Here is a 21,949-nt window from a genome sequence, read left to right on the forward strand (position 1 = left end):
AGGGGATGAGTGAGTGGGTGCATGAGTATATGAGTGGGTCTGTGAATCGGTACATGAGTGTCTGAGTGGGTCTGTGAGTGAGTGTGCAAGTCTCTGAGTGGGTCTGTGAGTAGGTACATGAGTGTCTTAGTGGGCCTGTGAGTGGCTGTGTGAACCTCTCAGTGGATGAGTGAATAGGTGTTTGTGTCTGAGTGGGTCTGTAAGTGAATGCATGAGCATATGATTGGGTCTGTGAATGGGTGTGTGAGTGTCTTGGTGACTGTTAGTGGGTGCATAAGTCTCTGAGTGGGTCTGTGATAGAGTGTGTGAGTGCCTGAGTAGATCAGTAAGTGGCTGCATGAACTTCCCACTGGGTGAGTGAGTGGATTCATGAGTGTCTCAGTGGGTCTGTGTATGTGTGCTTGAGTCTCTGAATTGGTCTGTGAGTGTGTGCATGAGCATATCAGTGCATGTGTAAGTGAGTGCTTGAGTGTGTCAGTGGGTCAGTGAGTGGATGTGCAAGTCTCTGAGTGGCTCTGTGAGTAGGTGCATTAGTCTCTGGGTGGGTTTGTAAGTTAATCTGTGGGTCTTTGACTTGGTGTTTGAGTGTCTGTGAGTGACTCTGTGAGTGGATGTATGCATCACTGAGTAGGTTTGTGAGTATGTGTCTAACTGCCTGAGTGGATCTGTGAGTGGCTGCATCAGCCTCTCACTAGGTGGCTGAGTGGGTGCGTGAGTATCTGATTAGGTATGTAAGAGGGTGTATGAGCCTCTGAGTGGGTGAAGGAGTGGGTGTATGAGTGTCCTAGTGGGTCTGTGAGAGGGTGTGTGGGCCTGTGAATGGGTCTGTGAGTGGGTACATGAGTGAGTGGTCTGAGTGGGTGTGTGAATATCTGAGAGTAAGTGAGTTGTGCATGAGTGTCCGAGTGGGTGAGTTAGTGGGTGGGTCTGTGAGTGAGTGTATGACTGCCTGAATGGATCTGTGAGTAGTTGCATGAGCCTCTCACAGGGTGAGTGAGTGGATGCATGAGTGTCTGAGTGGGTATGTGAGTTTGTGATAAGCCTCAGAGTGGATGAGTGATTTAGCGCATGAGTATATGAGTCGGTCTATGAATTGGTGCATAAGTGTCTGAGTGGGTCTGTGAGTGAGTATGTAAGTCTCTGAGTGAGTATGTTAGTGGGAGCATAAGTGTTTGAGTGGGTCTGTGAGTGGCTGCAACTTTCTACACAGGTTGCAGCTAGCCAATCACAGCACTGCTCATGGTGCAAGGGTTCGCAAAGCTTCGAGTAGGGGTCATGAAGGATACGCATCTCTAGATATCCAAATTCGGGTTTCTTTTAATAAGTCTAAAACTATTGAATGGATTTACATCAAATTACCAAACAAATTGTGTGAATCCATCCAGCGGTTTGGCCTGTAGTCGTGTTCTAAATCCCTATAGGAAATAACATGGGAAACACACTTTTTTTGATTGCCCCTTTTTCTGAGCCTAGGCTTCACGGCTCACCCAAAAACTTTCCATGCACTACTACAATCAAGAGGACCCTTTTTTGAAAGGTTTGGTAAAGATTTGTCACATGGCGCCAAATATATAGGCAAGCCAAAGAATGCTTTTCCTATGGAATCATGGTCCTACCTATAACTACCTACTGCTGACTGAAAAATCCAAAGATTAAAGTAATATTATAGTTAAGTGAATATGTCAGAGACAACATTAATGTTCAGGGCAAATAAAACATAGAAATTCATCAGTTATAGATAGCAGTGCTAACTATTACTTGTGCCCCTGTCATGCGCTGCTTATGACCTCACATAGTGCATCACTTATGGCATGTTCTATGACTTCAATTATTACATCACTGATAACTTCTCTAATGACATCATTGATGACATCACTGATTACATCAGCCAATGAGCGTGTTAGTTTGCTTTATAGTTTACATAGCAGTGGGACGTTATCATATCACTTCTCTACCTAATTCTTTACAGCCTGTGTCCAGCTAATGAGTATAAGTAATTGACCAACACATGTGCTTTTAATGCATCATAGGTGTGTGGAGGTATTGAACACTTTATAAATCTTTGTATTGACGAGAAACTCTGTGTGCAGATGACAGTTGACAACTTGTGTCTAGTATGTTGCATACAAGGCTTTTGGCTCTGCAAAAAAAGTTTACAGCAAGGCAAAGATTCTTCTTAGTAGATACTAGGCATTGTGAACAGCCTTGAGATTTTAGACAGAATCATCTCAGCATAACAATTTTTACATAACATCGAAGACTGTGTGCACAAGGTACTAACTTATATACATGTGCTTCTTTTTCTTCTGAAGATGGGCTATCTGTAAAGTTTTCACCACAATATGAAGGCTGCAGCTAGTATGCTCTTGATCTTTAATACCTTATATATTTGAAAGTAATAGTGTATTTTTTGATAAGTGTTGCAGAGAGTGTACCCTGTTCTTAGTAGCTATCTTTTTAATACTGTGTGGAGTATTTCTCATGAGATTTTCACCATCTGCAAACAGTGTAGTACAGAGTAAACTCTCTCCATAGAGTTATCACTGTTGACAGTACCCACCTTTTTACTCATATCCACTTCATTTCTCATTGTTGGTACCGTGAGGTGTTTGATACAGATAAAAGATGTCCATAGTTGGGCATTAATTTTGAAAATGACGTTGAGTATCATGAGTAACTTGGCTTTCTCTAAACAGTTGTATGCATATTGAACACAGTGTGCAATGAGGGTTTAACATATTTCTGTGGTTGATTGTTAATGTGAACTAGACTACCCGTGTAGTGTATGGTAAAGGGTCACTTTTGCACATAAAACATGCTTAGCACTCCTAAGGGAGATATATCTGTGATGCATTACTGATGCTTCATTTTATTTTGAGCTACTTTGTACTTACTTTTGGCCCAAAATGCAATACTAGCTTATAAAGTAATGTGTATAAAAGAAGCTGGGATGATGCCATCAGTGATGTCATCAATTATTTCATTTGAGATGTCATCAGTGATTTCATAAATGAAGTCATAGAACATGACATGAGGAATCTAATACGTGAGATCATAAGCAGTGCATGGCAGGAGAGCAAGTTATACGGTACTCTGCTAACTATAACTGGTGAATTTCTGTGTTTTTTTAGTTCAAAATGTTAATGTTATCTCTGACATATTCTCCTAACTATAATACTACTTTAATATTTGGTTGTTTTAGTGCATTTAAAGCATGGTTATATTATCATATGTAAAGCCAACCCCCCATCGAGTATGGCCGAAAGCCCTGCAGCAAACCCCCCACTTTCAGCTAACCCCAGACTGCACACAGCCTTTGGAACTTTTGCATATTCAGCAGCAGTTAAAAGGGAGAACCATGGACTCTGCCCTCAGACTTGGAGAGGACAAGAAAGAACTCACAAGTCTTGGACATTCACTGCTGAAGACCTTGCATTCCAATTAATCAACAATGTATTTGCCTGCATCAAGGATTTCAGATCGTCTTCAACATGCAATTGTAGAGAAGGCACACTGTTCATCAGCCTGGAAAATGTTGGGAACACTGTAACATACTACTAATTTGTAAGGGGCGGGGCCAAATGGGCAGAGCACATAGATGATTAGTACCTTTGCACACTCAGAAGCAGTTTAAAGAGAGAACCATGGACTCTGCTCTCAGACCAGGAGACAAGAAAGAACCCATTTGTCTTGGATAGTCACTACAGAAGAGATTGAGCTCCAATAAATCAATGATGCATTCACCTCCATCGAGGATTTTAGATAAATTTTCAAGGTGGAATGGATGAGAAAATGGTGATGCTACTAATAACACGGAAGGGGCTTGGCCAAATGGATATTGCTCTATTTTTCTTGTTTTAAAGGGGAGGCAGGCCACGCAGCCCCCTGAGCCTATTCTGGCCCCAGGGACTCCATTCACCTAGGCCTACTTTATTATGCGTGGATGCCATGTTGGCGACCTAAGGCACCCACCATTTACTCATAGAAGGCTGTGGGGGAGCCCCAGGGCCCCATCCAGCTCTCCACATGCCGCAGGAGCCGGCATTGCTACCAACCACAGGGAGCAGTTCTTAATGCCTCCTGTTGACCAGGGCTTGAACCAGTTGTTGTTTATGCTCCTCTGGAATGAGGAGAAGAATATTTGTCAGCATCTTCATGGTGTATTAGCAGGTAGCAAATGTTTGGATACCTGCAACTTGAAAGTCAGTTCGCCATAAAAGATAAAAACAAAGGCTTGGTGGAGCTCACGAAGTGTCAGTCCGCGGAAATCCAGAGAGTTACCAGGAAACTCTACCAAATTCCACGTTGGCTGCTACAATCTTGCTGGCATTCGGGCAAAGTCACACAGAAGATTCTCAGAGCTGCACACAGATATGTGATTTGCTAGTTAGGTCCTAAAATGCTCCTTTTAGGCTAAGTATAAGTAATAGTATACAAGCATAAGCATTACAAAGCTTACCACGTATCTGGATTCCTGAAAGCCGCCCGACACAGACTGGAGGCAAGCAGGGGTTTAGTCGTAAGCAACCAGTGATGCAAAGATGGCCGGGTGGCTCTCGGCTGCAGATGGCGACACACAGCCTATCTTGCAAAAGAAGAGGACTAAGGCAAGAGGGGCTCTGTTGCCAGTTCTTAAAGCAAGGTAACTCAGTGAAGGTTACTGCCTAATTAGGATTTACAATTTACACAACCTCCAATAAAAACACACTTGCTGCTGAAACAAATAAAGACGTTTGTATACTCTTGCATTTTTCTCCCCCGTCATTCTGGGAAATACTATTCCTTTCTTCCTTCACTCACGCGCCTGCCATGAATGGCAAACAAATTGTGTTGACTTGGATATGGCGGGATCAGCGCTGCTCACCTCTCTGTCTGATACTTCATGAAATAAAGCTCGTTTTGCTCATCTTGAGGGATTGCTTCCGGACTCCTGCCGCGTTGCACATTCTGATCGCTACAGAATGTCAGGGAGGTTCCATGACCCATGGCATTTGTTATGGCAGCAAAGCAGCTTTTTACTCTCTTGAATGTGTAAATTAAAGGATGGAGTGCTTATCTGAATCCTTGCCTAGAAGTGCAAAAGCAGCCGGTACGCTCTTCCCTTGTTGTATACACCCAAGTAGTGATCCAGCGGGTTACCAACCTCAGATACTCAAACACCATATACTCACCTGGGCCCATAAACACACACATGCACATAGGCTAGTAAATAACGCTGGGGGTCAATATTTATGAATGCCTTTCATGAGATTAGTTACCTGTCAAATTTTAACTAATCTGTCACTGATCAAAAAGTTCTTTCCTCTGGTCAATGGACCTATTAGTTGGAACTAGTTGATGGTGAAATGACACAGAATTATATTTCTTACTAATGTGAAATAACCACAGATTGGGGAAAAGGTTAAATGTTTTATCTAGTTAGATTGATGTGAGCCAAAATCAAACATACTGTACGAACTCCGTTTCTCCAAGGAGGAAAAGTCAATAATTTCAATAATCAGTCACCAATATTAGAATGAAGTTTCACAATGACAGTTCTCTGGAAAGAGAGGCTAGAGAGAGAAGTACAATGACATACTACACAGAAGTATAAGTAACTAGAATGGTGTAGAAACCAACCCCTTGGCCAAGGAGCTGGAAGGGTCCCAGGGAAAGATCAGGCGACAAAGACTTCAGGACAGGATTCAGGACAGGATAGATGACCTCTTCTAGATTTGACGCCTGCGTCGCACCCCTCTCTGACACTACCTTCCTCCTCGATTCTTCCGCGATCTTCTAATTATTTGCCTTATTTCCCTCCTCGATTCTTCTGCGGTCTTCTTCTAATTATTTGGAAAAGTTCTAAGTCTGCAAATCGATTCTTCTTCAGCATTCGTTCAGCTCTCGGACAGCATCCCGGACTTTCAGCATCTTAGCATCACTTTGAGTGGTCTAACTATCTAAACTACCTCAATTATACCTTTCATTGTTCATGTACCACCCATTAATGTTTCAACTTTATGAAACTCCTAATTCTGATTGGACAAGCACGGGGGATGATCATCACAAGATGCTAAGTTTTAATAATTTTCTTTGGTTCTTTGTTTAATGTTCCCGCCTATGACTTCTTATTCCCAAGCTTTATTTCCCACCCGTAGTCACATCCTTATCACACAAAAGTATACATTTGACGTTCATTTCCATTCAATATTCAGGATGTCCAGCAGGTTCCCAGGACATGAAAGAATGATGGCCTTGGACGGGTTTCAAAAACGACATCATGACTTCCTGGCTTGTTATTACTGCGCCTGTGTGAAAATCACGTGTGGCATAGACTTCTGTCTCAGTCGGGGGTCCAAATACGAACTAATAAAGAGATAAAAGAGAAACATATTCATTTAAAAATAAAATGATTTCACTGTATACCACCTATATCTACTCTACTTGTGTTTACTTATAAAAGCTCTACCCATATTAGCAATTAGTAAATAGCCTGTTTTAGTTTCAGCAAAGCAGATGCTTAGCATGTGAGCTTTCAAGCAACCATTTTTAGAACGACTGTGCAGGTGCAGACATTTTCCTCCAAGCAAAGACTCGTCATACTGCGTAGATGCAGTTGACACATGCGTAGTACAGTTTTCTGCGTTAGCAGCCATTTTAAGTTTCACTCTGGTTTCTTGTTAGCAAAACACGTAAGCAAGCTTTGTCTTTACTAAAATATGTAATGTGGTGCATATTAATTTATACAATACTTTATTAGTACAATGTTATGAGTAATATGAGAGGATTGCATTCGAGCAAGTCTCTTTTATACGAGTCCTTGCTCCATCAGTAGCATAAGAAAACGTTTGCTAAATGCATACTTGTGGAAGAAAAAATATGTAAAAATAAGACTTGGCAGTAGAATTCTCTCAGAAAACATTTTTTTCTTTTCTTTATGCTGAATGCTTTTCTGTAATCTCGGGTGGGTGAAAGCATTTGCGACCTTTTGACTGGATTGTGTTCACTTTAAGAGTCCCTAATTTGGTGCCGATTCCGATCCGTTAAAAAAATTTACCGACCGACTGGTATCCGTATTTTTTTACGTACGAATCGTGCAAGTCCCGTACAAACGGCGAAGTACGATTCGTATGTGAAAAATACATATGAATGACCTCGGGAAAGTCTATGACATGTCCCTGGACAGTTTTACGTACGAGTCGTGAAACTGAAGTCCGACCGCACAAGTCCGATCCGTACCGGCGTCCCGAATACACAAGCGTATGGAAAAAGTCCCGTACGGAGCGAACTGTGCACGACCCCATACCCCGGGTACACTTGGGCCCGGTGTACGAGTCGTACGGGCCCTCCCAGCCTCCCACCCCTCCCGCTTACGTCCTCACCATACACCCAGCCCCCCGTAGGTACGCACCGTACCCCCAGTCCCCCGTATGTACGTGCCGTACCCCCAGCCCCCCGTATGTACGCACTGTACCCCCAGCTCCCCGTATGTACGCACCGTACTCCCAGCCCCCGTATGTATGCGCCGTACCTCCAGCGCATACCCCCAGCCCCGTATGTACGCACCATACCCCCAGCCCCCCGTATGTACGCACCGTACCCCCAGCCCCCCGTATGTACGCACCGTACCCCCAGCGCATACCCCCAGCCCCGTATGTACGCACCGTACCCCCAGCCCTGTATGTACGCACTGTACCCTCACGGTGCATACATATGGGGCTGGGGGTACGGTGCGTACATACAGGGGCTGGGGGTATGGTGCGTACATACGGGGGGCTGGGGGTACAGTGCGTACATACGGGGGCTGGGGGTACGGTGCGTACATACAGGGGCTGGGTGTACGGTGCGTACATATGGGGGGCTGGGGGTACAGTTCGTACATACGGGGGCTGGGGGTACGGTGCATACATACGGGGGCTAGGGGTACGATGCGTACATATGGGGGCTGGGGGTACGGTGCATACCGGGCCCCCTTTTCCTCGTGCATCGTGGCGTGCTTAGCTTTTCCGGCACTTTTTGGCTCCCGTAAAAATATGGCCGCGCGGAGTGCTGTGGGTACGAATCATACTTGCTGGTCCGTAAAATGCTGCCTGAGTCTGTGCAGACGTCGCGGACGCGCTGTCCAGGATCGGAATCGTATGTATTTTTTAGCCTCACGGTGATTTTTACGATTCGTACGGAAATGGTATTTCTGTACGAATCGTACTTGCCGGTTTGTACGGTGAATTTCCCGGGTACAAGTCGTACGGAGAAAACGCTCCGTTCGACTATTTGTACCCGGGTTTTACAGGATCGCAATCGGCACCTTTGTGATGCTAATGCATTTCAGACTGTATGTCAGTAAAGTGTGTCGTTAAACTGAAACTTACACACTGTTGTGATGTTTTCCATGGTTTGGAAGTTCCATTCATGGTCACATCAGATGTTAGTTTGTTAGGTTGGGCGTTGGTAAAACTTCGCCACCTGGCAGAGTTAGAGTTATATGCTGAACTCCGCCCTCCCAGCGTAGTGCGGAATTGACAAAACTCCACTGGTGGAGTGGAATTCACCACCTACCACTAGATAAAACCCAGATTTTAGGCTTTGTCAATAGGTGGGGATATCTGTTCCTAGACATTGTCATCACCATGATTCTGCCTAAGCTGAAGGGTTACCAGAAACTTCCTCCTTTGATTTATCAGTGTTCATTTGCAAATAGCTGGCATTCATCAAGGAGGTTACACAAGTGAACTAGGGGTGGGCGGACTTTGCGAAATTCACTTTCGCAAACTATTGCGAAAATGTTAAAAATCTACGCAAACACGCGGAAATATCGCGAAGGCGCGGAAGTTTTTTTCCCGCCCGTTGGCGGTATTTTCTCCGTGATCGCGGCTCGCCAACTTGCCCATGCGGTTGCTCACGGGCGCGGCCATCTTGTTTTCACTTGCCTCGCGGTGCATGATCGCGAGAAAAAAGACATGATCGCGCGACAATTGACGTGATCGCGCGACGAATGACGTTGATGCGGGAGCGAACTGTCGCGAGACAGCGCAAATGGCTACCAACAATCCAACATCTCGTGGAGAATGCGACCGGATCAGGAAAACTTGTCGGCAAACGCGGGGATTCAGGTAAGGAATGTATTTTTTTACAGCACGAGCATGAAAAACATTTCCGGTAAGATGCGGATTGTGGAAATTTTGACATTTTCGCGCTCTCCGCGGAACGTGAAAATATCAAATTATCGCAATTTCCACGAGCGGAACGGAATTTTCGGCCAGGCCTAAAGTGAAACCTGACTAAAAACGTTCTTTTTAGTTCCCTATCCTATCCAGTCTTATCATTTGATTGAGTGTCGTCTGCAAAAGTGTAAAAGTTCAGGCCGACCGACTCCATCAATTTTGCAACTGGTGCCAAATAGAAGCTGAAAATAATGGGCCTCAAAGCTGATCCTTAGGGAATGCCACATGGTTTAAGGCACTGCTTCTGACTGGAATTGATCTAGGTCAGATACTTGGTTCCTGTTCACATGAAAGGATGTAAACAATCTGAGCACTTGTCCCTTCACTCCTGAATCTTGGAAGTGATTAAGCAGGAGATTATGCGAGAAAGTGTCCGATGCTGTCACCAAATCCAACAGGATGACGACAACTGATCCACCCGCCATTCTTATATCATTGGATACAGTGATCAACACTCTCTCTCTGTGCTCATGGTTAGTCTGAAGCTGGACTGGACCCTGTGAAGAAGATTGTTTTCCTCCATGTACTGTGACAGCTGCATATTAACTCACTTCTCTAGGATCTTTGCTATCAGCGACATCAAGTAGATCAGTCTTGGGGCAGTTGGTTTTATCCAATGATGGGTTTTTTAATAGAAGTTGGACCACTGCCTCCTTACTGAATTGAGGCACGTTGGCCCATCTTTAAGAACTGATTACATTTTATAATCATCATGGGAGCTATAGATTCTGCAATTATTCTGCATTGTTTGGCAGGCATAGGGTCCCATGGAGAGCCCGTTTTGATAGAGCATATCTGCTTCTATCATATTCTATAGGACATTATTCCAGCTCTCTGATTTACCATTTAATGTGACCGAGATGATGGTGATGACACTATCTTCTGCAGACATGCTAATACAATGCAAGAGAAGAAGGTTGAAAGGAGGCTAGAAATTTCTGTTCCAAAATAGGATGACAGAACTCTTGGGAAGAGGGAATTTCTTTAATATGAACCGCTCCTGTTGACAAGGCCTTGTAGATCACAAAGGCCTCTGTCGCATGGCTTATACTATCCAAAGTAAAACTGTGTGTTTGTTGGACAACATAAACATCAGAACTGTGTGAGACTGATTCTGAGCACACCATCAGGATTTGTTAGCCTAAGTCCTGCTAGCTCACAGTGCACCATCTGCACCCTTAACCTGACAAGGTAACAAATGGATTGTAAAACTTGAGAACATGACTACCCTGAGTCCTGAAGGAAATAATTGCAACAGATTTAGAAACCTTTTTGTTGGGTTAATAATGGATACCCAAAGAGGTGCATATTAAATACAAAACATGCAGTTAAAAAATATATTGAAGAATTGTGAATCTTGAGTGAAATACGTGCACTGCAATAAATAATAGAAGGAAACAGAATAATGTGATCAGCATTTCGAGAATGTAAAAAAGATAAACAGTTCAAGCATTTAGCTGTTTACAGAGAATATATGCTTGCATATGAGAAATGTAACATACTGTACTCTTACCTAGTGCTCCCTAACCTAGTGTGCCTAGTGTGGGTGAATCTGCCAAATCCTTGTAGGGTGATCTAATTCCCTGCTACCTGTGGGTAAGTATCATCAGGCTGCATGTTTTGGTGGAGAGCTGTGCAGTATCCCTTGAATAAAGTAAACAAGAATCAGCTGGACTGGAATTTCAGTGCCAGCAAAATGCTCCTCTCTCTAAACAAAGAAGTGATGTTGTCTACATAATAAACATCATCCATGTTGCCATGCTAAAGCCTCAGTCAGGGTGCTGTTGTTCATTTTATTGTGATTGTTCTGTCACTGAAACGCAAATAACAAATAACAACATTTTGCGTAATAAACTTAGCCCTTGTACAGAATATTCACAGTATTTGATAATGTTCCAACAAAGTGGAAATGTAAGCAAAGTTCAATTCAGAGAATATTATCCTGCACAGGCACTCAAATGAATGTGTGTCGAAAGTCATTTTGTTTGAGTAAAGAAGGCAACTTAAAAACGTGAGCATTCAAAATGGTATTTCTACCCCAGCCTTATGTAATCACATGACACCCACCCCTTGGACATGAGACAACTAAAAAGCTTCCTAATAACAATGCTAATAATACAGGTAAAGGCATAAAACCTTACAATCATAAAAAGCATTGTGCTATTTTGAAAATAAAAGCATTCAGAAAGCCAAAATCAAAAAAATTAAAAAGCAAATGTAAAAAGCAAGTTAAAAAAATCATGCAATTTAAAAACAATTTAGGATATTAAAACCAAGACAGAATTAAAAGTTCCCTCAACTCAAAACTGCCAGATTATTTATGTGTTCCAAGGAGTAGAAGAAACATTGCTGTTCCCAGCAACTGCAGATATTGTCCCCATTGTCACCCAATGCATCAGGTCCATAGAACAAACATGTTCCAGTCCATCCCCCTCAGCATCCTCCAAGGAAGGAACACCCAGTAGAGTCCACAGAGGACAAGCCAGGATCCAGATCACCAGGAGCCAAAGTATCCCATGAAGGCTCATAGTATGTATTTAGAAGCAACTGCAAACATGAAGGACAAGGGTTTAAGTTGGCCCTTTAGGGACCCACCTGCAGTTCAATATTTGGCAATTGAACCAGGTGCATTCCCAAGCATATGTCCAGGGCACACTCGAAAGTGCACAGCAGCCATTGGCAAACAGGCTGCACACTGTATAGCCAGATGGGCTAAAAAGTAAAGAACCAGTGGTCATTTAGTTCCTGAAGTAAGGGTGAGCCAAAGGACAGTATCATGCATTTGCGACACAGGAGCACAAATGGGTGCCTCCCTCATTTGGCCTCGTGATGGGACATCCATTGCAGAGCATACAAAAAAAGCATAGTCCCAACAACTTGGATCAGGGCAAGTGGTAAGCCTCCAAAAATGCTTCCAAGCTTAAGTAAATGAATGATGGAATAACTCCGAAGACCATCTGGAAGGTGCTAAAAAACCCAGGGCTAGTGGTTTTAAAAATGTGCCCTACCCCCTTAGTGCTAGACATGATAAAATAGAGTGCTCATGGTCCCCGTAATGGTGTGGGAAATTATTGTGGAACAGTAACTGTATCTCAGAAGAAGACCTTGCAACTTGAAGATCAAACATCACTCTTGCAGATTTTAAGGTCACATCCTTCTGGAACAGTAAGGCTTTCTGTCTGCTTAAAGAATCAAACTGCACGTTTGAAAGCTTTATCGAAGGCCAAACATTGCATATGTAAGTGTACGGGCAGGTAGAAACAGTACTTGGGTACAACAGGTCATGACCGCAGAAACCATTACCAGAATGGAAATTCTGGTTTCACACCACAGCATCAAATAGCTCCCATTAGAGAGTCATTTAAAAGCCGGATGTATCACAGCAGCCAGAGTCACCTTCAGATAACACAACAAATTTGGCTTAGACACATTCCATGTGCCATAAAGTGAAACTTCCCTGCAAACTAAGGACTGTCCCGGGGTACTCCCGCAGTCAGACCCAGTTAATAAAAACATCACTCTCACCATTCCTGCATCAGTATGTGAAAGGTAAAATCCATGTGAAGAAGTGTGGCTCAATGGTTAGAGCGGCATTCCCTGATGCAGAGGTCTGGCCCGGGACCAGGGTTCAATTCCCGCCTCGGCGGGTCTTGGGCTCAATTTCCTTGGACCTGTTAATTCTCGCCTCGGTGCCTATTCTAATCATGGGTCCCACTCTGCAACTCTGGGCAATAGCTTGCTTAATCCCCACAACGGCCCCAACAGTGCTGGGATGCCTGGCTTCACCTTGGGGGTGCCCAGGAATGGATATTTCACAGGGAAAAGCCAGGAAGGGTTCCACAGCGGTATGAGTACAGCGCCAGGACACCCTAGGGTAACAGTGCGCTATACAAGTACAACACATTTACATGATTTATGTACATACCCTTCTCCTAGCGCTTCATATCGGCCCACTTGATGGTGTTGTAATCGGTATTGGAATTGAAAAGTCAAAATTGGGAGAGAAATAAAGCTGTGGATTATCTAAACTGTGAAAGGTATTTCTGCAACAGTGAGTGGTAGGTGCATGTCACATCCTTCTAACCATGATCGTCTGTTGTTTAGTGACATCGTATGGTTAAAACTAGTGCCAGTAAGGTGTTTCAATGGAATGCGGGCCAACATGAAGTGTCTTTAGTGTCCAACTCAGCAACATTATAGCCCTAAACTGTGACTGCCCATGTTGTAAAGAAAACATGTCACTCTGTATGATGTCAGTTGCAAAGACACTATGTTGTCCTGAGAGAAAATCCTGGTGGATAGAATAGTCATACCATTATCTCCTACTGCCAGAGTCCTTTCTAAATTTGTCCTGCCAATTTCACACTGTCACTCAGAAGCTTTCTTTTTTTAATACATTTTTATTACAAATTTTAACATATAGACCTCGGGACTTCCGACCCACACCCTGGCCCTCAAATTCATCCATTCATACAATTACAAGTGCCAAAAAACAATCAATCACCGAAAACATTTTACATACAGAAACAAATAAAATAATGGCCTAGGTAGTCCTACTCCCTCCCAACTCCCTCCTAGCCCCCAAGCCCCTTCCCCATCCATAGTCTCACCATCCCAGTCTCTAGTTCAGTTCCTCAAAAGGGCCCAGATTTCCAGCTCCATTTCTTGGCCCCTCTGCCCTTCTGAACATAAACTGCTGATTCCATACGGTATATAGCTAAGAGTAGGGCCATCCAATGCTGACTTGTAATCAGGACCAGATCTAACCATCCTGTGGCCAGACAGAGCCTTAAAACCGTCATAGCCACAAAACGTTTTCCTCAGGCAATCTCTTTTCTGCAGAGACTTAAAAAATTCTCTATGCTCCAACCCAAACTTGCTTTTTAACTCTTCAAATGAACAAATACCCGTATTGCCCACAAAATCTCCCCGTTTTGACAGCCCAAGCTCTTTCCAGCACCTGGCTTGACCAGCCCTGAAGATATCAGGGAGCAAGGTATTGTTGTTTATAAGAATGTAGTAATTCAAATTCCCTAGGCCTAGTTTCTTCCGGACTGTCATCCTTATTTTGTATGCACAAATCACTGTATTAAACTTGACCCTTTTATAATATCCAAACTCCAATTGGTGCATGAGGCAGCGGCAAGCTTCTTCTCCTATCAATAATTCATACATTGAAGGGGGGCCATCCTTACATAGTCCCACTTCACCCTCCCCTTTCAACAGGACTGTCATTTGTTGAAGGGCCAAAACCCAATAATACAATAGGAGATTTAGGGCAGCCCAGCCTCCACATTCCCTCGGATGTGTCAGAAAATTCAAAGCTCCTCTGGGACATGAATTGGACCAATAAAATCTAGAGATCACCGGGCCCGATTCACAGAACTAACTTAAGACAAAATCCTAAACTTACTACCATTTTCGTATTCACAGAAGGCACTTACTCATTTTGGTATTCACAGAAGACACTTACTCACTTTGGTATTCACAGAAGTTAGGAGTCCTAACTTTAGGACTCCTAAATGCCTTCTGTGAATACAGAAAGTCTTAAAATTAGGATTTTTCTCAGTTTAGGAGTCCTACAGTTAGGACTCCTAACTTGACTACTACTAAACTGAGAAAAATCCTAATTTTAAGGCTTTCGGCATTCACAGAAGGCATTTAGGAGTCCTAAAGTTAGGAGTCCTAACTTTACTACTACTAAATTGAGAAAAATCCTAATTTTAAGACTTTCGATATTCACAGAGGGCATTTAGGAGTCCTAACGTTAGGAGTCCTAACAATACTACTACTAAATTGAGAAAAATCCTAATTTTAAGACTTTCGGTATTCACAGAAGGCATTTAGGAGTCCTAAAGTTAGGAGTCCTAACTGTACTACTACTAAACTGAGAAAAATCCTAATTTTAAGACTTTCGGAATTCACAGAAGGCATTTAGGAGTCCTAAAGTTAGGACTCCTAACTTCTGTGAATACCGAAATGAGTAAGTGCCTTCTGTGAATACCAAAATGAGTAAGTGCCTTCTGTGAATACCAAAATGAGTAAGTGCCTTCTGTGAATACCAAAATGGTAGTAAGTTTAGGATTTTGTCTTAAGTTAGTTCTGTGAATCGGGCCCACCGTGTTTAGTATCTTAAACCAGCCGCCTTCAATCTCCAAAGGGGACAGCCCTGAAAAAATACAGAACCTTAGGTAAAAACAGCAATTTTACAACATTACTCCTCCCAATCAGGGTGAGCCTAAGGTTGTTCATTCTCACAAAATCACATTTAGTTCTTTGAATCAATGGGCCCAAGTTGTTTTCCACTATTTTCTCTATATCATCGGAAATATCCACCCCAAGATAGACAGCGTGTGCAGCCACCCGACTTCACTGAGCCATTCTGTTAACACCTGTCCAAACTTCACCCCCTCCATCTCAATCTCTCTCAGAGCACCCTCGAGATCGGAGGTAATAACTGCCAGATCGTTGGCTTATGCTAAAATGTTCGTCTACCCCCCTTGCTATACGTAGGTAAAATTGAGGGATTATCCTTAATTTTCCTGATCAAGAGATCTATATGCAAGGCAAACAGTAAGGGTGAGCAAGGGCATCCCTGTCTCGCACCCTGTCCTACAGCCACAACATCAGGTATAACTTTATTACCAAAATTGTGACTACAGGATGACGATATAGATATTGTATTGCTGTAATGAACCTAGGACCCAAACCTTTTTATCTATTACTGCCCATAAGGAAATCCAGAAGACCTATCAAAAGCTTTCTCAGCATCCAGCAAAATTAAAGCCATGGGGCCCGATTTACAGAACTAACTTAAGACAAAATCCTAAACTTACTACCATTTTGGTATTCACAGAAGGCACTTACTCATTTTGGTATTCACAGAAGGCACTTACTCATTTCGGTATTCACAGAAAGTAGGAGTCCTAACTTTAGGACTCCTAAATGCCTTCTGTCAATACCGAAAGCCTTAAAATTAGGATTTTTCTCAGTTTAGTAGTAGTATAGTTAGGACTCCTAACCTTAGGACTCCTAAATGCCTTCTGTGAATACCGAAAGTCTTAAAATTAGGATTTTTCTCAATTTAGTAGTAGTAAAGTTAGGACTCCTAACTTTAGGGCTCCTAAATGCCTTCTGTGAATACCTAAAGCCTTAAAATTAGGATTTTTCTCAGTTTAGTAGTAGTAAAGTTAGGAGTCCTAACTTTAGGAGTCCTAACAATACTACTACTAAACTGAGAAAAATCCTAATTTTAAGGCTTTCGGTATTCACAGAAGGCATTTAGGAGTCCTAAAGTTAGGAGTCCTAACTTTACTACTACTAAATTGAGAAAAATCCTAATTTTAAGACTTTCGGTATTCACAGAAGGCATTTAGGAGTCCTAAAGTTAGGAGACCTAACTGTACTACTACTAAACTGAGAAAAATCCTAATTTTAAGACTTTCGGAATTCACAGAAGGCATTTAGGCGTCCTAAAGTTAGGACTCCTAACTTCTGTGAATACCGAAATGAGTAAGTGCCTTCTGTGAATACCAAAATGAGTAAGTGCCTTCTGTGAATACCAAAATGAGTAAGTGCCTTCTGTGAATACCAAAATGGTAGTAAGTTTAGGATTTTGTCTTAAGTTAGTTCTGTGAATCGGGCCCACCGTGTTTAGTATCTTAAACCAGCCGCCTTCAATCTCCAAAGGGGATAGCCCTGAAAAAATACAGAACCTTAGGTAAAAACAGCAATTTTACAACATTACTCCTCCCAATCAGGGTAAGCCTAAGGTTGTTCATTCTCACAAAGTCACATTTAGTTCTTTGAATAAATGGGCCCAAGTTGTTTTCCACTATTTTCTCTATATTAGCGGAAATATCCACCCCAAGATAGACAGCGTGTGCAGCTGCTGGAGCAGAGTTTTCTGTTGAAAATTTATCGAGTTTTAAGCTCCAGTTTTGTCTATATGTTTTGATTAAAATTACTAATTTAAAATCGTTAATTAATAGTTTGTCTTGTTAAAGTCAGACTAACCAACATTACTAATGAGAGAAACTACACGTGGGAATGCATATATGTTGCTTAATAATAATGTGTGGTTTTAATTAAATGAATGTCGCAAAGTGCTATTTGTTTTAAGCACAAACGCTTTTAAAAATAACATGTACTAATGCTTTATTGTGTTGCAGAAGGCTAGATAATTACATACACATAAGAGTATTAGTGGGGATTAACACTGTTTAATCATTATGCTGTGGTAACGTTGTTTTGTGTTTCTTTTAATTAAGATGGTCTGTTTTGGCCTAAAACAAGATGGCTGCCATTTACAGCCTGCACTCGAGTGATTGAATTTTGACGAGAGGCCTTGCTGAACATGGTCGAGAGTCACCTGACCACAGCCTCTGCCTAGTTAGAAAGTTTTCTGTGAGGACAGCAGCTCCGGGAACGATTCCAGCTGTCCTTGGACAAGGATAAAGCCACAATGAACAATGACCAGTCTGCGGTGGCTCTGCTAAGATATCAAGGAAGAACATTTATGAAAGTAACATTTGCAAACTCGAGTTTCCTTCTTCCGTCTTTTTATTTTTGTGATTTTTCCTGAGCGGAGGTTTCCTAAATGTAACTGAGTGACATCCTTTCCTGCTCGCTCTGCTCAGCGGCTCAACGGATATTCAACATTTGTTTGAAACTTTTTATTTGATATTTTCTCTATAAAAATGCTAGACTAGAGAGGTCCGTGTTCATTGCTGTTCATTGCAGTGCTTTGCGTTCACTGCATCCCTTGCTGATCATTGCGTTTTGGACTTCTTCCTGAACCTATGCTGAGGACGGCAGCTCGAGAGACTTTACCGAGAGACCTGTCCTGACCCTTTTAGCTAGAATAGGTAACTATGAGATTAATGATTTTGCTAATGATTAATTTCCATTTGAATTGATCTAGATAAACAAGCATTTGTTTGAATTCTAGAGTCGGGTGTTTATTTCTTGTCATTTATTGATTTCCAAATGTATTTTCTATATTTTAAATCATGACTCAGGGCAATATCATTAAGGTCGCATTGACCTCATTGTAGATGCAGATTGGTTTAGGTTTTCTCTCCTATATTCAGTGTGGATAGAGTAATAGTGTGAATTTAGTGTGATGGGCCCTAGCGTATGATGTATGTATGTGCGTGTGACTGTAGATTTACTCTGTCCATGGAAGCAGGGAGATTTTATATGCGCCGATCTGCAGCAGTTTCCTGGTAGCAGTATGATGGTTTGATTATTGTCTTGATCAGATTAGATTGCTTGTACATTGGCTTTTGATTTATTGATTTATTGATTGATGTTGGTATATGTACTAATACTATATGTTGAAGTCGTCGTATTGAGTTTTATGTAGTGCTTCTGGAACTTGGGAGCTGGTGACAGTTCCGTAGTAGGGCAGAGGGAAGTGTGTGCTGCTCTCGGGAAAAACGGGATTGTTGGAATTACCTGTATGTATGCAGGAAAAACGTGTGACAATTGAAGTTGCGCGTCACATTGTCTGGGTTCGGAATCAGTGACATCGTCGTGTGTTACTACTAGAGATATTTCGGTATAAAAGGAGTGCGTATGGTAGCGAAGGTTATCTGTGAAACTCTGGTCTTAAGTCCCAGGGATCCGTAAGGTTTGCCGTTAAAGCTTATCGCGGGAGGAGTAATAGATATTCTCTGAGCTTGTCTGAAGGACTGGGCAGAGGTAAGCACTGCTTGGTTAACGTATGTTATAATTCTGTAGTGGGACAGACTGTTCGCTGTTCTCGGGAAAGGCAGGATTCTGTGTGGTTGTGCTATATTTTTCTGGTATGAAAGTGCGTGAATGTATGAGCATTTAGTTGATTGTAAGACTCTTTGGAGCAGTCCTAGAGGAAACAGTTAATGGATGCATGTTAGAAGGGCAGAGTAGAGGGATGTGCTACTGTGTCAACGAAAGTAATTATTCCGTAGTGGAGCAGAGGTAAGCGCTGTTCTAGAGAGAAACGGGATTCTTGTGAGAAAGAATTTTCTTTACTATTCTGTGGTTAGCGAAGCAGACAATGGAGATGTTTATATGTTGTAACTAATAGATTTTGTAGAATCTGAAACGAAGTCTACTGAGAAGGCTTTGTAAAGGAGGGGTAGACGAGTGACAGGAGACAGGAGCAGAAGCGACTGCAGCTACTGCTGACGTCATACAGACCGCGCTCTGATTGGGTAGTGGATCAGAACAGTGCTCGCGCTGTGATTCGTGCGTTGGTGTGTGCCGCGCAGGGATTGGAAGGAGTCACCCTATACTCTTGTGACGTAGACGCTCCAGGATTGGTGCGTTGGTGTGAGTCGCGCTGTTATTGGACAAAAGATCGCACAGTTGCGGAAGAGACTAGAGAATACTGGTAAACATTAAAATGTATTACCAACCGGAGGAAAAGAAGAAAAAATCCTTGTTCGGTAAAATAAAAAGGTGGTTCGACAAGGATAAAAATATAATAACTAGAGAGAGTGAATTGCTACCTCCGACGAAAACTCCTGCATCCTTTATGGTTGCGAAATATGGGTATCATACCTGTATATGGTTAGATAACTGGGCTAAGTATACTAAGGACGATGGTGTCTTAGCATTCCCGGAACATGGTTCATTTAATTTGGCCGTGTTGAGAAATTTATGGGAGAAAATGATGTGTCTAGAGCCTAGACCAAGGCCGACACAGTTCGAGGCGTTGGTGGAATGGGAAGATGAGGTGCATGAGCGAGAACAGCAGAGGAGTGGAGGCAATTATAGGTACTTTTTTGGGAGGAAATATGATCGTGAAACTCATCATGATCGAATGAGGAGATGGCGAGATGCTAGTATGTCAGAGGGATTATATCCAATGAGAACAGTTGAAGAGAAGGAAGAGAGGAAGGGTACAGAAAGGGTGCCTAATGCAGAAGAGAGAAGGTATGGAGCTAATGATTATGAGGATGAGGTCTTGGATGATATGATTTACAAGAGACCACCGCCGTATAGACCAGAACCAGAAGAGAGTACGCCATCTGTTACTCCTGTAAGAGATACTTTGCGAATTATTAAAACTGAGGTTGTGACACCTGATTTGAAAAGTGGTAGCTCTATCACAGAAAGGGAGAGAGAGAGAGAGCGAGAGAGAGAGAATCGAGTCAGTGACGAGAAAACGAGAGAATTAGCCAGAACCACATCTGAGCTGACTGAGAAAATCTGAGAGTTGACGAAAAATCTTGAAGCAGTTACGGTACCTGTAACGATTGGTCCGGTTGTGCCTATTTTTGATAAACAAAGAATGGGTGAAAATAGTTTGACAGTTCCTTATGTTGGAAATGGTTTGGTTGGTACTTGCTCTTTGGAGGAATCAGGAACGAGAACAGGAGGAAATAATTTGAGACAGTCAAGACATAATGCCTGTAGTGAAGGATTAGATGTGCAGCCTAATTCAGGATTGAATACTGGTTGTTTGGGAGGAACGATTTTGGAACCACAAAGGATGACAGAACAAGTGGGTACAGTGAAGAAGTCTACTGAAATAACAGCTGAGGATTTGAATGATTGGTTGAAGGTTCTTCAAAAGAGAGATAAAGATTCACAGGCAATTGATGTAGCCAGGTTGCGCATAGAATTGGAGGAGCTTATTGCAGGGACAATTCCTACAGATATACTCAAAAACCATCATGATGGAGAGTTGTTATTTATGTGCAAAAGCATCACCTGGAGGGCTAAAAGTACACATGACAGGTTAAGAGCAATAGCAAGTGAACAAGGAGTTGATATGGATAAGGTGAAAGCTTTGCAAAAGTCGTACAGGATGGATTTTACAGATAAAGATATTGAAAATCTGAATGGTGCTGGTAGAACAGGACAGATTAAGGAAATGATTGCCTTATTGCGAAAATGGGGTGATGTGGAAAAATGGAAGGATAGGTGGTACAAGAAAAGGGAAGATTCAGTGGACAGGACTTACTCAGCTTTTCCCATGAGAGAAAAAGAAAAAACAGTGGATGCTTATCCTATGAGAGAGATTCCTGGAGGAGGATATGTACATGTCTCATGGACTAGACAGGATATTTTATCATTTACAAATGATTTCCCTCGATTAAGAGAAAAGCCCGTCGAGTGGTATAGGCAGGTAGACAGGTTTGTGAAATTGTCAAAAGTGCTGTGGATTGACCTGAATAGTCTGTTTGATATAATTGTTCCAGCAGACTTGTGGGCTGAGTGTAAGATAGTTGTAGATTGGCCAGCTACGGAGTATCCAAGGGATCAGAAAACAGGAGCACCAGATCCAGAGGTTATGAAGAAATACGATCAGGTAATTGTGTTCCTGAAAAATAAAGTACCCCCAAAAGAGACAGACTGGGTTAAGATAGATCGAACACATCAGGAAGCAAAAGAATCAGTTCATGCTTTTTACGAAAGGCTGATACTGGCTTTTAAACAGTTTAGTGGAGATGAACACCTGGGTGACAAGGATTTGAGTCATTTTGTATACAGATTTGTATATGGCCTGAGACCTGAAATCAGTGAAAGAATACGTGAGCATACAGTTGACTGGCAGAGTAAAAAGATTGATGAAATCTTGAGACATGCAAAATACTTCAGTGATGAGATTGAAGCAAAACAGAGAAAGCTAAAAGAAAAAGCAATGTGGGCACAGGTGAAAGTTGCTGAGAGACAAGAAGCACGGTTGATGGAACAGGCAAATAATCCAGGAATTAGACCCAGATATGCGGGAAAAGGAAAGGGGAATTTAGAGG

This window comes from Triturus cristatus, chromosome 5_2, assembly GCF_964204655.1.
Source record: "Triturus cristatus chromosome 5_2, aTriCri1.1, whole genome shotgun sequence".
NCBI lineage: Eukaryota > Metazoa > Chordata > Amphibia > Caudata > Salamandridae > Triturus > Triturus cristatus.